The 18,477-nt window shown below is 42.5% G+C and overlaps 1 long non-coding RNA gene across 1 annotated transcript in view; it reads left to right on the top strand.

Moving 5' to 3' along the window:
- Window positions 1-2,571: 2,571 nt before the first annotated feature.
- The window catches only part of LOC118176341, a 258,610-nt gene continuing 242,704 nt past the window's right edge, over window positions 2,572-18,477 (top strand). The window contains exons 1-4 of the long non-coding RNA XR_004755348.1: window positions 2,572-3,055; window positions 5,629-5,666; window positions 7,156-7,290; window positions 18,208-18,322. This is a non-coding gene — a long non-coding RNA (uncharacterized LOC118176341). The remainder of the gene's footprint in view (window positions 3,056-5,628; window positions 5,667-7,155; window positions 7,291-18,207; window positions 18,323-18,477) is intronic.

Raw genomic sequence — 18,477 nt, 5'->3', positions numbered from 1 at the left:
GTGCTGAAAACTCCTTACGCTGTGCTTCATCGGGGGGAGCTGGAGCAGCAGCAGCTGCATTGTTCATCCATGCAGCGAGAGCTGCAGGAGTGATGTTTAGCTGTCCGTCAGGGACATAATACGAAATAGATGTTATGTTCTAGGTGGCTTTTCTTTCTATATAAGGGACAGGAGGTCATTGTTGAATTAAATACTTAAACCAAAGCAGCCTAGCCTTGTAACCGCAATACTGATTGAAGAGTCCAGGTGCGGGATGTGTACATGACCTAACTGTCATTGCTCCTTACTGCTGCGCTGGGATAACTTGTAAAGCCAAGGAGAGGTAGAGGTAAAGGTAAAATTCAACAATGCTGTGCTGATTTGAGACTAGAGAATGAGAGGAGGAAGTGGTAAGCTCACCTCCTCCTTTTGTCACTCAGCACATTCCCAGAGCTGACCCTGGAAAGAACAATATGCATGTGAGCACCAGGGTATTACAGCAGATGATTCCTCTCAACCACAAACTAATTAAAAAACCTTGGATTCTCCCCAATCCCTTGCTCTCTGTTTCATTTCCTCTCCAAGCAGGACTTAAGTTTAAATTTGATACCATTTGGGGACTTTGCAGTGAATAAGACTATTTGAGTTGTTGTAGAGCTTTCTTAAGCTTTCCTTAGAGAAACTATCCAAGTGTTCAGTAATGTGCATAGACTAAGTCCTAAAAGCAGAACATACCTGATCATGTGAGCTCACAAAACAGTGCATAGAGAAGGTCTGGAAACAGGAATTAAATTCATTCTGTTTCTCATACAGGAGCAGCCATTCCTCCAGTGATGCTATTGAGAACAGCCGGCTTGGAGGAGCCAAGCTGTTAGCGGATGTCACCCGTGCAGCGCTCCAGAATGGGACCGTCCCTGGTGTTACAGGTAATGGGAGCAGGTGTGCAGGTGCTGCAAGAACAGGTTTGGTTTTTTTTTTAGAAACGTGATGTATGAAGAAAACTATTGAGAGACTGGGAAGATTTGGGCCTGGAGATAAATGCTTATTTCTATGATAATGCTTTCTCATGCTAATGAGATGAAGGTGCGGTGTGTAAGCTACAGGTTTCATGTGTCCATGGCTCATCAACCTGTGGGCAGTCCTGTCTGAACAGATCTCTTAACCACTACTGTAACACAGAAAGCAGACCTGAAGTAGGCATGTGAGGATGTTTTACTTTGTTTTCCTCCTTTCAGAACAAGCCCCTATTTTTAGATGTGCTTTTTTTAGTCACAGAAGTTCTGAGTGCTGGAGGAATCAATCACAATGCTAATGCTTAGAGTTCTTGTTAGTTTTGAGTATGTCTTTGGAGGACATGTGCGCTCTCTCACACGTCATTTTTATAACATAGCCCCATGGGAATTTGCCACCTTGAAAAATAAGCTGGGGAACTCAGTCACCTCCAGTTCCTTTCACTGGGAAGCCTTCCATGTAAGCCTTCGTAAAGTCACTTGTGAAGTGAAAGCTCAGCAGGCCCAGTTTGGAGTGACCCTTGTGCTCAACCACATTCAAACCCATCAAACCCCAGTCCCCAAAACACGATTAGCACATCAGCATGTTGATTCTCACTGATCTCGTATTGGACAGTTCCTCACTCTTACTGGAGCTCACAGAGAGCTGGAACATAAATATTAGCTAATAAATTGGCCTCTATCTCAACAGAAACCTTTTTCTTTGGTGTCCATAAACCACCCACTGTGATCCTGGTCCATCTCTGGGCATCCTTGGAAGAGTCCCAACACAAGCGGTTAACATTAATAGCTGCAAAATACATTTCTCATGCCATGAGGGAGATGAAGCATTTCACACAGCCCTTTCCTCTGGAGCAGACAGCTGAGAGAACACACTACTGCAGGAGCCCTCAGTGGCGTCAGTGTCGGTAAGTAACATTAAGCAGCCTCCCCCTCCTCCCCGTGCATGCACACACAAACCCCGTGTGCAATATCCCACAAGGTTAAGTGTTGTGCTGCTCAGGGCACAGCGTTATATCCTGCTTGCCTGGAGGCAGTTGTTGGCTCCGTGAAGTGATCTGTCTAAGGCAGGAAATACAATCTCAACGGGAGAATGGGAGCTCCGAACAAAAGTCATGAACTCATTCACAATCCAGACATGCCCCAGGAGTTGGTTTTCAAGTGACCTCATTTGCCCTCTGTTGTTACACATTTATCCCCGTGGCACTATTTCACAGGAAAAAAAATTCAAATATGACTAATCGAAGACAAAATGTTGCTTTCAGCTGCCAGTTGGCAGCTTTCACTCTTGTGGTGGGTAGGTGGTTAAAGAAGTAGAAAGCAAATATTTGGATTCTGAGAGTACTCTTACTGCACCGTTTTTTTGGTATTTGTGTTTAAATAAACTACCAGCTGAATGGATGATTAATTCTAGAGAGATGGATACACATGAATTTAAAAAGGTCATTTTGTGCTCAAGCCAGCTTGCTAACACAGAGCTGATATTCTGCTGATTGGCAAAAAGGATTTTTCCCTGAAGAGTGTTTTTAAGCAGTCGTCCTGTGGTTTTTGTTTTCTTTTTTTAAAAAAAGGAAGAAAAAATCTAAACAAACTCTGCAGCAAACTGTCAAATGTCTCTGTCATCAAATGAAACACACAACCATTCTCATCCCATTCTCATCCTGAAGTGTCTGTGCCAAATTGTATCATGTTTAAGAACCAGCTGATGATCGAGGGAGAAGAAAATATACCAGAGAGAGAGAAACACGTCCTGAATCAGAGAGCTCCTGTGCACGCTCACGCAGTGGGAACACTGTTACAAAGCATTCCTGACTGCTTTATGGAGCCTTCAGACACAGAAGCTAGCGATAAACCTGGGAAATGCTTATGTGCTATTTAAAGAAGTGCTGTCCTGGTCCTCATGTAGGCTGAGATGGATACTTCTTCATGCAGAAGGCAGTCTAGTAGACTTGCTCTTTCCACCGTGGCCAGAAATTAGCCAAAGTCCTAAAAACATCAGTATAAGTGTATTTCTGAGCTTCTGAATGCTGATCTGCACTGGGCCACGTGAGGCAGAACCTTACAGGGTGAGTCCATCTTCTTAATACTTGTATTTATAAAACCGTGTAGAGAAGAATGAAGATGCTGTGAAGTAATTTCATGTCAAAACTGGGAATATTGAATTCTCGGTTGCCCTGATAGTAAAATGTGCTAGTGTAGGCAGGAAGTAGGGATACTGAAATATCGCTTTGTTCTACCCCTCAGTTTTGGATTCAGGTCTCAATTTTAAAAGCTCTCAAGTAAAAGTACTGATGCAGTAAATCATCGGGGCATTGGGCTATACCTAAGGAGAGGCCTTTTACCCAGTCATTACTGATACTACAGAATGTAGTTACTTACACATGGCAGGTAGTAAGAGGCAGTAGCCTTGCTTAGAGTCTGAACAAAGCTTGGCTTGCTAATCATGGAATGCTGAAATTCAGCAGTAATCTATGTAGATGAAGTAAAGAGAAACCTCTTTCAAACAGGAACGCCACACGAGGATTTCCTTCAAGTCCTCATTCAGAAATGTTTTGTTGGATTCTGTTTTACCTGTAGTTTAGAGCTGTAGAGTAATGGGAGAAAATGGATTTCAGATACACTTGTTTGAGAAAATGCTTGCCACTATGAATAATGAGATGTACAGGAACATATCTCCATGTTTACTCAGCAACTGGAAGAGCTAAGACTTGCTCCTTGTCTTACCTTCAATTAATTTCTAATAATAAAAAACCTTTACAAAATGCAGCGGTCAATGCAGTGAGTTTTGCTAATGAAAAACTGCACAGATGGTTCAAAAACACCAGGAGAAACTTAAACTCCAGTCAGGACAAGTTTTCTGTTAGATGAGGTTGCAGCAGTACCAGTCAGTTACTACCTAACCGCTTGGCTTCAAGCTCTGCAGAAGAGAAACATGTACTTGGACATCAGCTTCACTTATAGAGACATGCCAAACACTTGTGTAAAGTAGACTCTGAAGTGTGCTAAACAGCACTTTCCATTTAAGTGGTCTTCGGCATGATAATGCTAGACATGTTTGAAGGATAGGAAGTGATAAAACACACCCCACAAAAATCTTTGGCATCCAGGAAGGAAACAGCTGTCCTTGCATTCCCGCAAACAATCCCAAGGCATCAGGTCTGTGCAAAAATATCCTCAACAGAAAAAGCAAAAGGGAAAAAAAAAAAAAAGGCAAAAGGAAAAAGCCTCAGGAACTGTTTCAGTATGAATCACAGAATCACAGAATTTCTAGGTTGGAAGAGACCTCAAGATCATCGAGTCCAACCTCTAACCTAACACTAACAGTCCCCACTAAACCATATCCCTAAGCTCTACATCTAAACGTCTTTTGAAGACTTCCAGGGATGGTGACTCCACCACCTCCCTGGGCAGCCTGTTCCAATGCCTCACAACCCTTTCAGTAAAGAAGCTCTTCCTAACATCTGACCTAAAACTCCCCTGGCGCAACTTTAGCCCATTCCCCCTCGTCCTGTCACCAGGCACGTGGGAGAACAGGCCAACCCCCACCTCTCTACAGCCTCCTTTAAGGTATCTGTAGAGAGCGATAAGGTCACCCCTGAGCCTCCTCTTCTCCAGGCTGAATAAGCCCAGCTCCTTCAGCCGCTCCTCGTAGGACTTGTTCTCCAGGCCCCTCACCAGCTTCGTTGCCCTTCTTTGGACCCACTCAAGCACCTCGATGTCCTTCTTGTAGCGAGGGGCCCAAAACTGAACACAGTACTCGAGGTGCGGCCTCACCAGAGCCGAGTACAGGGGGACGATCATCTCCCTAGCCCTGCTGGTCACACTATTTCTGATACAAGCCAGGATGCCGTTGGCCTTCTTGGCCACCTGAGCACACTGCTGGCTCATATTCAGCCGACTGCCCACTATCACTCCCAGGTCCTTCTCTGCCTGGCAGCTCTCCAACCACTCATCTCCCAGCCTGTAGCTCTGCTTGGGGTTATTACGCCCCAGGTGCAGGACCCGGCACTTGGCCTTGTTAAACTTCATGCAGTTGACCCCAGCCCATCGGTGCAGCCTATCCAGATCCTCCTGCAGAGCCTTCCTACCCTCGAGCAGATCGACACTCGCACCTAACTTGGTGTCATCTGCAAACTTACTGAGGGTGCACTCAATGCCCTCGTCCAGATCATTGATTAAGATGTTAAAGAGGACCGGCCCCAGCACCGAGCCCTGGGGGACGCCACTAGTGACTGGCCTCCAACTGGACTTGACTCCATTTACCACAACTCTTTGGGCCTGGCTATCCAGCCAGTTTCTAACCCAACGAAGCGTGCGCCAGTCCAAGCCAAGAGCAGCCAGTTTCTTGAGGAGAATGCTGTGGGAGACGGTGTCAAATGCCTTGCTGAAGTCAAGGTAGACCACATCCACAGCCTTTCCCTCGTCCACCCAAGTTTCACAGAGATACCCCAACTCTTAGCTTGGGTCACCCTCTATGCTTCAAATATCTTGTAATATATTTTGTAGACCCCAAACTTTTTTTTTTATTATTTAATTACAGAGATTAAAGTGTTTTCTCATTGAAGTGTTCTCTCATTGTAGTTCTTGTAGTGTTAAGTGTAGCTTTGTTTCCTGATGTTTTGCTTGTGTTTGTTTTCAGCCAGGAGAAAAGGCAATTGGGAAGTCTGCTAAACCCAGGTAAATTTACTGTTACATGAAGCTACAAGCTTCGGCATTCAAAATGTTGCCTTGTTAGCTCAAATTCAGAGTAAACAGTAGGCTTGGCAAGAGACAGACCAAGCAAAAAGAAAATGCTTTCTTAGGTCAGCTGGATGAAAGTGCAGTCTCTGTTCCTGCACCCCCTCTCCCTCCTCCTTCCATAGCACAAACTCCTGCTTTTGATAGAGAAGAGAACTACTCAACCATCCCTTTTTAGGAACAAGATACTCTGAAAACAGACTAAAGTAACCAGAATAAATCCTATCTGGTGGTATCTCAGGATCCCATCAGTAGTGCTACTGAGTTAATATTATCTCATTGTGACATACAGAATGTTAAGTGTGTAGTGGAGTAGATGTACATCAGAAATTTGTTGAATTGAAAGATTTTTTTAAATTTATTTTCCCAGTTAAAACAAAAACAAACAAACAAAAACTTTTCCAAATTGGTAACAATTTAGGGAGGACTTCAGTTTCTGCAATGAGAAGTAAGTCTCCCAGTATTAATCTTCTATTACACTGCTGTCTGTAAACTGGATTGCCTCTGTTGTTTCTACTTACTCTCTGATGGACTTCTCTGGTGTCCAATTAAGACAGAAGTCTGAATTTGAAAGCCCTGAATGCATTTCGTTGTGAGAATGCTGAGCCAACCTTGTCCAGCAACCTTTGACCTATAAAGAGGGCTGGTAATTGCTACTTCCATTCCTAACTGTAAATGACATAGCAAGTTATTACTTGATAGTGTCTACTTTTAAATCTCGCTGTAAAAGGCAGACAACTTCAGAGAAGAAATCATTTTTCTTCTCCTGTACTTGTGGTTTACACCCCTCTTCCCTGATGTCTAATTACGTGAGATAGATGTGTGTAAACATGAGCCTTATCCTCCACAATCCAACTCCTACCTTACTTGTTTATACAAAGGTTAATAAGCTCAGTCTATTTACCATACTGCTTAGCGTAATGTTTTTAATGCTCTATGTAACTTCATGGTCTTTTACCAGGAGTAAAAAGGCAAGGAATTAGGGGATAATCATCTTTGATTGTTCTGGGTTCAGTAACAGAGACTTTTAACTTATGAGTCTATGAGCAGAAATGCCAGTAAACAGATTTGCAGAAATATTTGATTGTTTTCCAGGAGCATTAATTTTCATTTTTATCCTGTTTATCCTTCTGTGTAATAATTCCTCATTCCTGATTTGGAGAGGAGACTCATGCATTATCATTCAGAATGCCACAAAATTCAATTAAGGGCTGGCTGCAGCATCTCCTCTTGGTTTTTGAATGATTTTCCTCCGTTGAGAAAACAGGATGACTTTTTCCAACACAAGGCATGGTTGCTAATTTTAACAGAGTAGGCAGCCTTAGGCTATGCAACCATCATTAAGCAACACAGAAATGTTAATGAAATGACTCAAGAGATGCTGTCTTTTAGCCAGGTAGGGTAACTAACTGTCCCTTGAATGTTGTAGGAACAAAGGATGGAAAATAAATGCAACATCTGAGGTACCTTAATGCAGCATCCACCTATCTCCAGCCTCTGCAAGCCCCTCTCACTCTTTCAGCTGGACCCAGACTGCCTGACAACTCGATTGTCTTTCAGTCAGGTATCACTGTCTGCCCTCAGCATGTTACTGTCTGTGTCTCTGAGGTCTACAGGCACCTGTCACCTTGGTGGAAGCAGTTAATGTATATAAACTGGAGGATATATCTGCATGTATATATATGGGGAAATGTTGATTCTAGACTTCTGACGTCATCATTATTATTCATATTTCCATTTATTTTTCAAGATGGCCAAAAGCTTCCAAGATGAGCTTTCATTTCTCTGTTTAGAAAACTTAAGATAACCTATCCTTAAGCATGGTAGTACCCTCACCCAACAGTGTTTTATCAAAATTTACAGGCTTCTACCAGCATAGTTCATAGTCACATTTTTTCTTCACTTTATACTAGGAGAGAGTGAGGCACAGATGAAGTATTCTATGTAAAAATGCTTTGACACATTTTGTTGAAGCCAAGACGATTCTCTTGAAGTATTATCATGACTTACTTGAAGTAAATCAGCAAATAACTCATGTCACCCCACAGGGCCACTCAGCTAAGTGTGTGTTTTATATACACAGAGCACTATAGCTTGAGCAGTTGGCACATTTCCTTCAAGTAAATGTAGAGATGACACGATAAGACAGAGATATTTAGAGAGATGCTGCTGGTGGTGTCTAAGCCCCTAGGCTTTGTTCAGGCAGCTCCAATCTGAATGGATCACTTCCATACCAAAAGAAAAAAAATCTCTGGAGTGCAATGCAAAGTGTTTTCTATTAATGGCAACATGAATGTTATTGCTGAGCTGTGTTATGCTGGATGATTGTATGCAGCAGAAGGTAATTTAACTCACCAGAATTCTGCCTTGCTTCCCTCCCCCCGGTTAAAAGTCTGATCAGATGCCTGCTCTTCACACAAAATCATCAAGTGACTGCAGCGAACGCCTCTCAGAACACAAAGCAGTATCAGGCAGACAGCAGCTAAAACAAACCCCTGCTGCCAGGGGAAGCATGCAGTGGGGCCCTGGTTTCCCACCAATTTCCCCAGCCCTTAGTTGGTGGGGAGAGGGTTATTAAAGCCTTTTGCTTTGTTCTAAAATGCTGCAAATCGAACGGTAAATCTAAATAATGAGGTGCATGCTGTTCCCTTCAGTATGTGCTGCAGATGACAGGCAGGGACCAAGCACCAGAAGGAAGCTCTAAGTATAGCTGGAGGCTATTGTGCCCACCACGGAGCTGACTACTGAAGTGTGTCAAGGTCTATACCTTGTGTCATGTATCCTGCAATTGTGGCTGCCTGGTCTTGTAAGCGATGCTGTTTATTCATGCCAGGACACTCTGTGCCAGTGCCCCCCACCCATCCCTGAGTGGCTCAGTACCCACTCAGACAAGCTACAGAAAAGGGAGGTTGTATTGTGAGATTGGAGCAGCAGTTCTCAATGTTCTCCTTGTACCCACACCTTAGATTTCCTCCTCTTCTGCTTTCTGCTTCCCTAACAAAGGTGGCAAGTATGACTGCACCAAGACCACTTCTCCCATCACAGGCCCTGTGGATTATTAAACCCAGTCCACAGAGACTCTTGGCCACAGAGAACCTGATAAGAATATTCTGAAGGGGACTGCTTCTCATCCCTGCCCCTAAATAAATCCTACCTGCTCTGGTTTGAGATGTTAGACTGGGTTCAAAAGCTCAGAGAACTGCCCGTGCCCCCTAGCTGCATAACAAACATGAGAGCTGCCAGCTGTCAACTGCCAACACAGAGTGGGCAGGGATTGCACCGAGTTAGTTCTTGTTAGCACCATGTTGGTTCTTGTGAATTGGCCTACACCCGAGATAAACTATTGCTTTATCTGCTACAAACACTACAACCCCTTGGTTCTGGGAGTAGAAACCTCAGAAAAAGGGTGAGCGCCTACAGAAATACGCTGAGAGGTGAAATCTCGGTACTGTCCCTAGGACTGATCACAAGTCCTGCATGGGGCCATTGATACCTTGTACAAATCTCTATTTAACTGATAGGTGGTGAAGGCAGCAGACAAAGGTCATTAACCCAGGTCTGAAAGTAGCGTTTTGAAGAGCAAGCATTACTATTCATAAGGGATAGGTCTGAGATACTTGCCAGCTTTGGTGCTTCAGGTGGTTAGAGTTACAGGGCAGTGTATTTTTTCCCTGATGTAAGTAATGAGCTAAAAATTCATGGCCGCTTTCAGAAGTGATCCAAGTCCTTCATATTCAAGATAAAGATAGATGAGCAACAATGTTTTCATCCAGGAGAGGTTAAAGGCTAAGATGAGGTCTTCATTCTCTCTCCATCTATCTCAGGATCCTCAGCTGGGAGTCTAAAGGCCACTTTTCAAGGCTTTTCTCTCCTGTGTGAGTGCCTAAAGCAGTAGTTTTTGAAGTTATGGAGGGCATTAATCCATTAATCTCCCTCTTGAACCTGACAGAACTTTTCTGATAGAAAGCTAATTTCAGATTTAGAAAATCTCCCATCTGCATTACCAAAAATACGCCTGACCATTCTTCCACGCTCTGGAAGACTTTCAGTTTTCAGCAAGAGTCACTGGATCCCATCATTTGTTGGCAATTGGTGATCCTGCTAACAGCAGTGCCTGGGGTCCCAACCAAAGCCAATGTGACGACAGGTCGGGATCTCAGCACACTGAATCATTTTTGAAGGGGGACCTGAAATTTTACATGTCTCCAGCTACTTGGTATTTCTCTGAAGTTGTTGCTACATATGACCTTGCACACCTGGGCTGAGTGTATCCATGCTGGCTAACGCTTCCTAAAATGACAGATTTGAGAATAATTCTGTTATGTATTGGGAGAAGTGTTTTAAAAACTGTATTCAAGAAACAACAATGAAAAACTAATGATTAAAAAAAGGAGAAAATAGAAAGTAGTTAATGCTGCTGGAGCAAAATAGCATCATCAGTCTAAGGGAAGACTTTAGGGCTCTGCTTTGGTAGTGGAGCTGATTGCCAAAGCTTCTTTATAGCAAAAACTCACTTTCAATTCCTTCACAATTTTGAAGTTAATAGGAGCTCCTGTGGAAATTCCTAATGTTATTTTTCCTCTCTTAACCTAATTAACAAACTGAAAATTTATGTAGTCCTAAATGGAATTACTTAGTTCTAAGCACTGCAGAGGGAGTTATTTCTCATGTACCTATTAAAGCATGGATATCGATGTTAATGCTTCACTCCAGCTACGATACCTGAATCCTCTTCACAGGAAGGATTTCACATTGAAATTGCCCTGTCTGCATACTCCCTTACGACACACACACGGCAAACATTAACCAAGGACAGTATCACCCTACCTGCATTATTATAATTTTAAATACCGATATTTATTGTTAATTTTAACATATTTACCTGTTGAGTATTTAGAAAACCCCACATACTGCTCAAAAAATCTGTTGTTTTTAAAGAACTTTGCTGGGAGGGGGGGAGAACAAACACTACTTTTCATTTCATAAAAGGCTGCAAAAACTCTTTAGATTAAATTTAAAAGAAAAAAATATATATACATTTCTTGAAGTCTCAGAGAGGACTCAGCATCTTTTTTCATGAACATAATTCTTCAATGATGAATTTCTCAATAAAGTTGTATTAAAACAGGATTACTGGCTAACAAGAAACTGCCATCACTTTTAGAGTGATATTCCAGGGTATTACCACTGTTGTGCTAATAGTTTCACATGCAGTTAGTTTCCCAAAAACAGATTTAACACATTTCCAAACAGAAAATGTGTGTATTATTTTGTGGCTTAAATCTGTTTTATTGTGATACCACTTCCAAAATACTGAAGGCGTAAAATGTTTTATGGTCCAAAAAGATAAACTAGCACAAGCCACTCTGGTGGAATATAGAGAAGGATCTGAGAAAGTGCTAAAAGCAGTATTACAGCTACAGAATGGACTCTTAAATCTTGTATGCAACTTGATCAGTTCCCACTGGAACCACACTATATTGTTTTCATAAATAAACACCAAAATTTGCTGTGCACAGTGTTTCTGGACTATAACAGACTGCTCTTGTGCTTTAACAGGTTTTGTGTTAAATTGTAAACTAGAAATGATCCCATGAAAAATTCTTTTTCCAGCACGCTGCTTGTGAATGGCAAGTCATCATTCTTGATGATCAACAAAGCAATCACATTTGTATAGCACTAAAGCAGTCACTTCATTCTCCAGGGGAGCGCTGCGGCTCGCAGCCAGGCTGGAAGGAGCAGACATCACCACCGTCCTCTCTGAGGGCAGAGACTGGTTTCCTGAACCAGGAATGAGACCAACAGCAATGAGACAAAGGAGATGATTCCTTTCCCATTGGTCTTGAGAGCCGTAGAAAATAACCTTCCATTTTTATCTGCTTAAGAGTTACAACACCGAAAGCCTCTGTACATTGAACTGTCTTTTGTATGTAGAAAATACATCCAAATCCATGCCTTATTGCTCAGTATGAGTTTGGGTTTGACCATTTTCAGTGCTACACTTTAACCTTGCAGTAGACTGTCCCTTTCCAGCTCATTTTTTTTTAAATAGAGTGCTCCCCAAGAGACCAGATTGTGGCAAAGATCTCCTGTCTTGAATTGTTTACAGCTCGATGATTTGCAAAACATGAATTTCCACGTCCTACAGGCTCCAGTCCCCAAACTGCCCTCCTTGCCCCAACTCTGCATACTTGTGTTGCACTCACCCTCATTCCATGCTCAAGAAGTTGAGAAAAATACCTGTCAGAGAAAAGGCATTTTGTCCAAGCAGTTCCAGTGGTTTGGTTGAAGCTCTGTGAGAGTGGTCTCTGATTTTTTTTTTTTATTTTTTTTTTTTATGACTATGAGAAGTAGCAACACAGTTAAAGAAGGGGAACACACATTAAATAATAACTGTTTGTTGTATAGCTGACTGCAGGAAGGTCAAGGGCTACTGCCTTTACCAAAAGCTACAAGTAGAAATGACAAAGGAAAGACAACAGAAATGTTTTACTCAAGTAGGAAAAAAAGACAAAACAAGAAAACACCTCTTGAAAAGTTTCCATGAGGAATTAAGCAACACTGGAGGAAGGAAATAATGCTGTACTCTCAGGTAAAATATAATGCATTATTTTTAAACTCTAAGCACCGCTGTTGTTGCTTAAAAAAATGCAGGTGACTTTGTGAAGATGTACTGCGGAGAGCAGCATGAAAAGAAAAAACACAAAAGTGGTTTCATAAATAAAGACTTCTGAAACTCCTTTTGAAAGGAGTTTTTGGAGAATTTGTGATATTCCAAGATCCATGAAAAGACCCTAGACCACAAATATTGAAACAAAACATTCATTAAATGAACAAAACACTTGAAGTACTGTACAAGAGAGAATGAATCTCTCTGCAGTATAATTATGTATTTTATAGTTCTGAATTAGTGATAGAATTTAAAAAGGGAAAATCAGTGCAGTTGTCTTTTAAGGGCACCGATGTGATTTAACCTAACTCTTAAATTAGAGGCAGAAGCAGGTATTCTGTTAAAGTTCTCCCATGAGCCAGTATAAAATAACAAACAGGTAAAGCAAAAAAGCATGTGGCTTACCATTATGTGGAAGGTATTCTAGTCTAAGGGAGACAGTCTTTTTTTTTTTTTTTTTCTAGAAAATAATTAAAATGGGCTGTGTCCCATATACCATTTAACATGCAGATGGTGTTACTTCAGAGAACAAGAGGTGAACAAGTGGAAAGGTTGGCAATTCCGTGTAAACGTCTGCATAAGCTATGACTGGTCTTCCCACCATGTAGTGGCAGTGATCTTGGGACAAGTAGTATCAATTCATTTGTCCCAGAATGGTTAGGTTTCTTGGCACAAAGCACAAATAACATTTTTAAATGTCCACATTCTACCCCTGAGATGCCTCCAGGCTGTTCTCTGGGCCAGAGAACACTGACAAGTTGGAGGGAGAGAGATGAAATGCATATCAATGGTCTAGTGCATGAGGACGAGCTAACATGAGGTCCCGCTGTGCTAGGATCTATACCTACATACAATAACTGCAGTTCTCTAAGCCTCCCACTGTTTAAATAGAAGGGATTGTTATCTGTGTCTTGCAGAGGAATCAAGAGATTTGCTTTAAAAAGTCTCAGATTAACTTGTTGTAGAGCCAGAAACTGAACTTGAAGGCCTGGAAATTGAACTTCAAGTGCATAAAAACTGGAAATATCCAGAACAGGGCAGTGGTTGTAGCACAGGACTTGCAAAAGAGCTACAAGGGGCAACAGAGGACATTGAAGATGGTGTAGGTTCTAGAGGGCAAGACACATGAGGAGCGGCTGAGGGCCCTTGTTCAGCCCAGCGCAGAGCAGGCCGAGGGGAGGCCTCATGGCGGCCTGCAGCTCCCTCACGAGGGGAGCGGAGGGGCAGGCGCTGAGCTCTGCTCTCTGGGGACAGCAACAGGACCCGAGGGAATGGCATGGAGCTGGGACAGGGGAGGGTCAGGCTGGGGGTTAGGGAAAGGTTCTGCACCGAGGTGCTGTCAGGCACTGGGACAGGCTGCCCAGGGACATGGTGATGGCCCCAAGCCTGACAGAGTTCAAGAAGCATTTACACAAGGCGTTCAGACACGGTCTGATTTTTTCAGTGGTCCCGTGTGGAGCCAGTTGGACTTGGTGATCTTTGTGGGTCCCATCCAACTTGGGATATTCTGTGGTTCTATGATTTTTCAGTATGTGTGATGTCCCCAGAAAATGCCTCTTAACTCCCTTGGCTCTGCTGACCAGCTGACACTTTGTGCAGCAGCTATGCAGGCCTGTTTGTAGTAAAACAATGTCACAGCTAAAAGTACCTAACCTAAACCAACACATCTGTGTAAGAAGTTGTCAACTGATGATGATGAACACTGACCAAAATATCTACTCAGTTAGCTTTTGTTTGTTTTCTGTGGCAGCTGTAATGTCACATCAGAACTGTTAGATCTTGGCCTGTCCTTGTTAAGGTCTGGTTTGGCACTCAGCGAAAGTCATGTTGAGTCAAGGCTCATTCATCAGTTTTATATCTGCTGACTTTACACTAAGAAACAATTTCAGGATCCATTTCCTAGTTCTATAGCAGGGAATATAGGATGTCTTACATACACAACCCGCAGAATGCTGTAGGAGAGAACACAGCCTGTGTTGTGCAGTATAATTCGGACCATCTGTAATGAAAAATCTTTCCAAGCTGTATTTTTGCTGGAGCTCTCTGACATTTCTCAGTGCTGGGGTATGAGTTATATAACTGCTTCTCGACAGACACCAACAGAAGCGTCCCCAGCTTCAGCAACACCGTAACTCTTTAAATCATGCCCTCTCCCGTCCCTGTGTGTGGCAACATGCAGTGAAAGTTCCAATATATCCACTTTTACTCTGTTGTCATTTGCTTTCTGCTCATACAGAAAATCATATGCTTTTTCCTTTTGGCCATGGGATGACACGTTTTAGTTCTCCTTCATTTTCTTACAAAGGTATCTTGCTGGTATGTCAAGAGACATGGCAATGCGAAAATTCTTCATGAACTTCTTTGCATTTTGGAGTGGGGGGAAGGAAATATTTGTTGATGTCCAAGTGCACTTTATAGTATATGCTTAATAGTTGATACGTGGCTGAAGCGGAGATAGTGACCATTAACAGCAGCATGTGCTTTAAATGGCTGCTCATTCCTTCTGTTGTACCTCCTGTGTGTTCAGAAATGGCTCAGAGCATGGCCTGCTAGGATTTTACTGTTTTTTTGCCTAAATTCTTGATGATTTTTGCTGTATTCATTGAAGGTGCAGGACAATTCTGTCAGTCCTACAGGAATAGAGATTTTATCTGTAACTTGTCAGCATGTGAACTCAGTTTTGAAAATAACTCCCTGTTTCTCCGTCTGTTGAGGAAAAAGTAAAAGGCCAAGATGCAAGGCTGGGACTCAGCTGCATAAATGTTGTTCTAGATGCTCCTCCAGTTGCCACTTCAGGTCAGTGGTCCTGCAGCTCCACGCCATTCCCTCGGGTCCTGTTGCTGTCCCCAGAGCAGAGCTCAGCGCCTGCCCCTCCGCTCCCCTCGTGAGGGAGCTGCAGGCCGCCATGAGGCCTTCCCTCGGCCTGTTCTGCTCTGGGCTGAATGAACCAAGGTCCCTGAGCTGCTCCTCATACGCCTTACACTAGACCCTTCACCATCTAGAACAAGTCCTACGAGGAGCAGCTGAAGGAGCTGGGCTTATTCAGCCTGGAGAAGAGGAGGCTCAGGGGCGACCTTATCGCTCTCTACAGATACCTTAAAGGAGGCTGTAGAGAGGTGGGGGTTGGCCTGTTCTCCCACGTGCCTGGTGACAGGACGAGGGGGAATGGGCTAAAGTTGCGCCAGGGGAGTTTTAGGTTAGATGTTAGGAAGAGCTTCTTTACTGAAAGGGTTGTGAGGCATTGGAACAGGCTGCCCAGGGAGGTGGTGGAGTCACCATCCCTGGAAGTCTTCAAAAGACGTTTAGATGTAGAGCTTAGGGATATGGTTTAGTGGGGACTGTTAGTGTTAGGTTAGAGGTTGGACTCGATGATCTTGAGGTCTCTTCCAACCTAGAAATTCTGTGATTCTGTGATTCTGTGATCTTGTTTGCAAGTACCATGCAGAGTCCCTGCCTCCTTCATGGGTTTCCACAGACTCATTCTGCTTTCCTTGTGGACCTTTTTCCTGCTCCCCACTGTCTCTGTTGATCGTCTGCTGGTCATAAATAGTTTTGTCCACAAAGCTGTAACAGCTCCCACCAGCTTTGAATCAGGCTTTAGGAGAGAAAGAACGGAAGTTCAGTAGCCTGTAAGGTGATTAAAAAGGTAATAAAAAACTTCCTTTGCCTTTTGTTTGCTCAGCTCCTCCTGAAGAGTAGGGTGGGTGAGAAAGTTAAGATTTATCTGTAGTCTACCACAGAAATTACATTCAGTGGAAAGAGTCATATTGGCTACAAAACCAGGAGGCTGCACTGCACAGGAAATAGAGCATGAAAGGGATTTGTGCTGTGATGTTGAGATTAGAGAGAACAAGCAACATGAACTAGCAAATGGAATGCAAATATTATACATTCAAGTGCAACTTCAGCATAATCCCAGAGATGTGGGTACATAAAGAACTGGAGAGATGCTAAAGTCATACTAAAACTGCTTCTCTCTGCTGTGGAGCCCACACATAGTGGCCTAGGTGGCCCCAGCCCCACCGATGTATATCTAGTGCTGACAGTTTCTTCATAGTCTTTGTTTATGCAGGTGCTTCACATTTGGACAAGGAGCCAAGAGGCACCCTCCGTCACTGAGTGTCTTCTGATGGGCTGCAGAGCCCTGCTCAGTAGCCAAGCTCCACCGCTTAACACTAAAACACTTAGCTGAATCAGAGCCATGATATACCAAAAGCTTTTTGTAGTTGGGAGGGTTGAACTGGGCACCCCCTGAATGCAGACAATAAAAATTACTTTTCTTGTATAAAAGATACTTTAAAGGCTTCACATGTTTTATAGTCCAGGGGAAGAAGTATTTCAAAACATGAACAAATACTAAGCAAATTTCCTTTAATTCTGTAAGAATGGAACCTGTGTTTTTAAAGGAAAGATTCCACATGCTTGTCTGTGCCTATACAAATAAATTGATAAATCTAAGGTTCATCATCATTACCTCCTTGTTTCCAAGCCCTACGCTTCTCTTGATCTGTGAGCTCCAGATTGAATACGGAAATGACAGGTTTAGGACATGCTCCATATTATCCCTCCATATTCTCCCTTCATTTATAAGGTCTAATGCCATACAAATTGTCATCTCTCACCTTAATTACTTGCCCTTCTCCCTGAAAATGGTGTACTTGCATTGCAGTTACTGCACTTGACTTAACAGCTACCACTTCTACGTGCATTGCTCTTTCCTACTTAACTCCAAACTCATCTCACTACTTCATTTTTGGAGGTATTTCATTGCTTTTCCATAAGGAAATCAATTCCTTAATTGTATGAGAAGGCTGAGTACTGTTTTCCACTTGAATATTTTTGTAGGCAAAGAGGGGAGAAAGAATGAAGTGCATGATTTGGGTTTTTAAATAAATAAACTCCCAAAATACAGTGCTAGTTCAATTGCAACTATGTAATTTTCTCCGTAGCAAATATAGCTACATATATCTAAATCCAAGACATTCATCAGTTCTTTTATAGGATAAGACAGGACTCAGAAATGATTTTCTGTTTAAGTACATAAGATCAAACATATTTGTCATTTTAGCCTTCTCTTTATTCTATCTGATTTCGAGATCTTCAGACAGACTCTCTTTAGATGTCATTGCTTCAAGCATCTGCTTTTATCATATTAACCACTCTTCATGAGCTTTTACACATCAAAATGTCTTTAGATACATTGTTGAAGAGAGAGTACTTGTGAAGATTTTTCAATAAAAAGTTACAGAATCTGCACCTGAAACTTTATACAAACAGAGGAAAAACAAAACCCCAAGCAAAAACCCACAACGCTGCATTCTCATTATGTTTGCTCAAGAAGAAAAAAAACCAAACACACGCATTTTCATTTGAAGCTGAATACAGCTTTGTTTGTGTGCAAGAACACAGAAGTGATGAGCCTCTAACGCCTATCAGATCCTTAAATTTTGGGAGCTTAGTACTTTTGCCATTTTGAACTATTCCTTCTCTGCTACATTGAGTGGATGGTTACACCAAGCTCCGTCATTAGAAAGGCTTCCATTTCCTAATGGAGCACCTATATGTTCGCTGTGCTCTGCCTCCAGGTATGTGTTGGTCCTGCTTCTATTTCAGTTTCTAAATGTATAAAATTATTTTTCCTATCTACTGGAAAGGGCTCGCTTTGCTCTGAATGGTTTTAACTGAGGACAGAACTAAGCTTTGAAAGATCACTCACTGAGTTCCTTACCTTTTGCTAATTAAGATTAATGAACACAGACCAATAACAACATGTGAAAGGCATTGAAGTGTTGTCATCCCTCACTCAAGCAGGTCTGGCCTCCGCTATGGCTGAAAGGTGCATTGTTACATGGAACAGACTGTTTCCCGTGCGCTGCTGCAGCGTGGGATCACAAGGAGACCGGCACAGCAGCAGGCTATTTCCATGGTAAGTTCATCATACTGGCAGTTTTCTTACCAGTTACAGATTCACTTATTTCTGGAATAATTCGGCTATTTTTTACAAAACTGCTTGTATTGGAACCAGAGTGCAAGGACCATTAGGAAAAAAACACAAACCTTTAAAAGCATTTTCAAGACATT

This window comes from Oxyura jamaicensis, chromosome 19 (genome assembly GCF_011077185.1).
Source record: "Oxyura jamaicensis isolate SHBP4307 breed ruddy duck chromosome 19, BPBGC_Ojam_1.0, whole genome shotgun sequence".
In the NCBI taxonomy this organism is placed as follows: Eukaryota; Metazoa; Chordata; class Aves; order Anseriformes; family Anatidae; genus Oxyura; species Oxyura jamaicensis.
The sequence above is the reverse complement of the archived record's forward strand: the minus strand, read 5'-3'. Positions and strand labels throughout refer to the sequence as shown.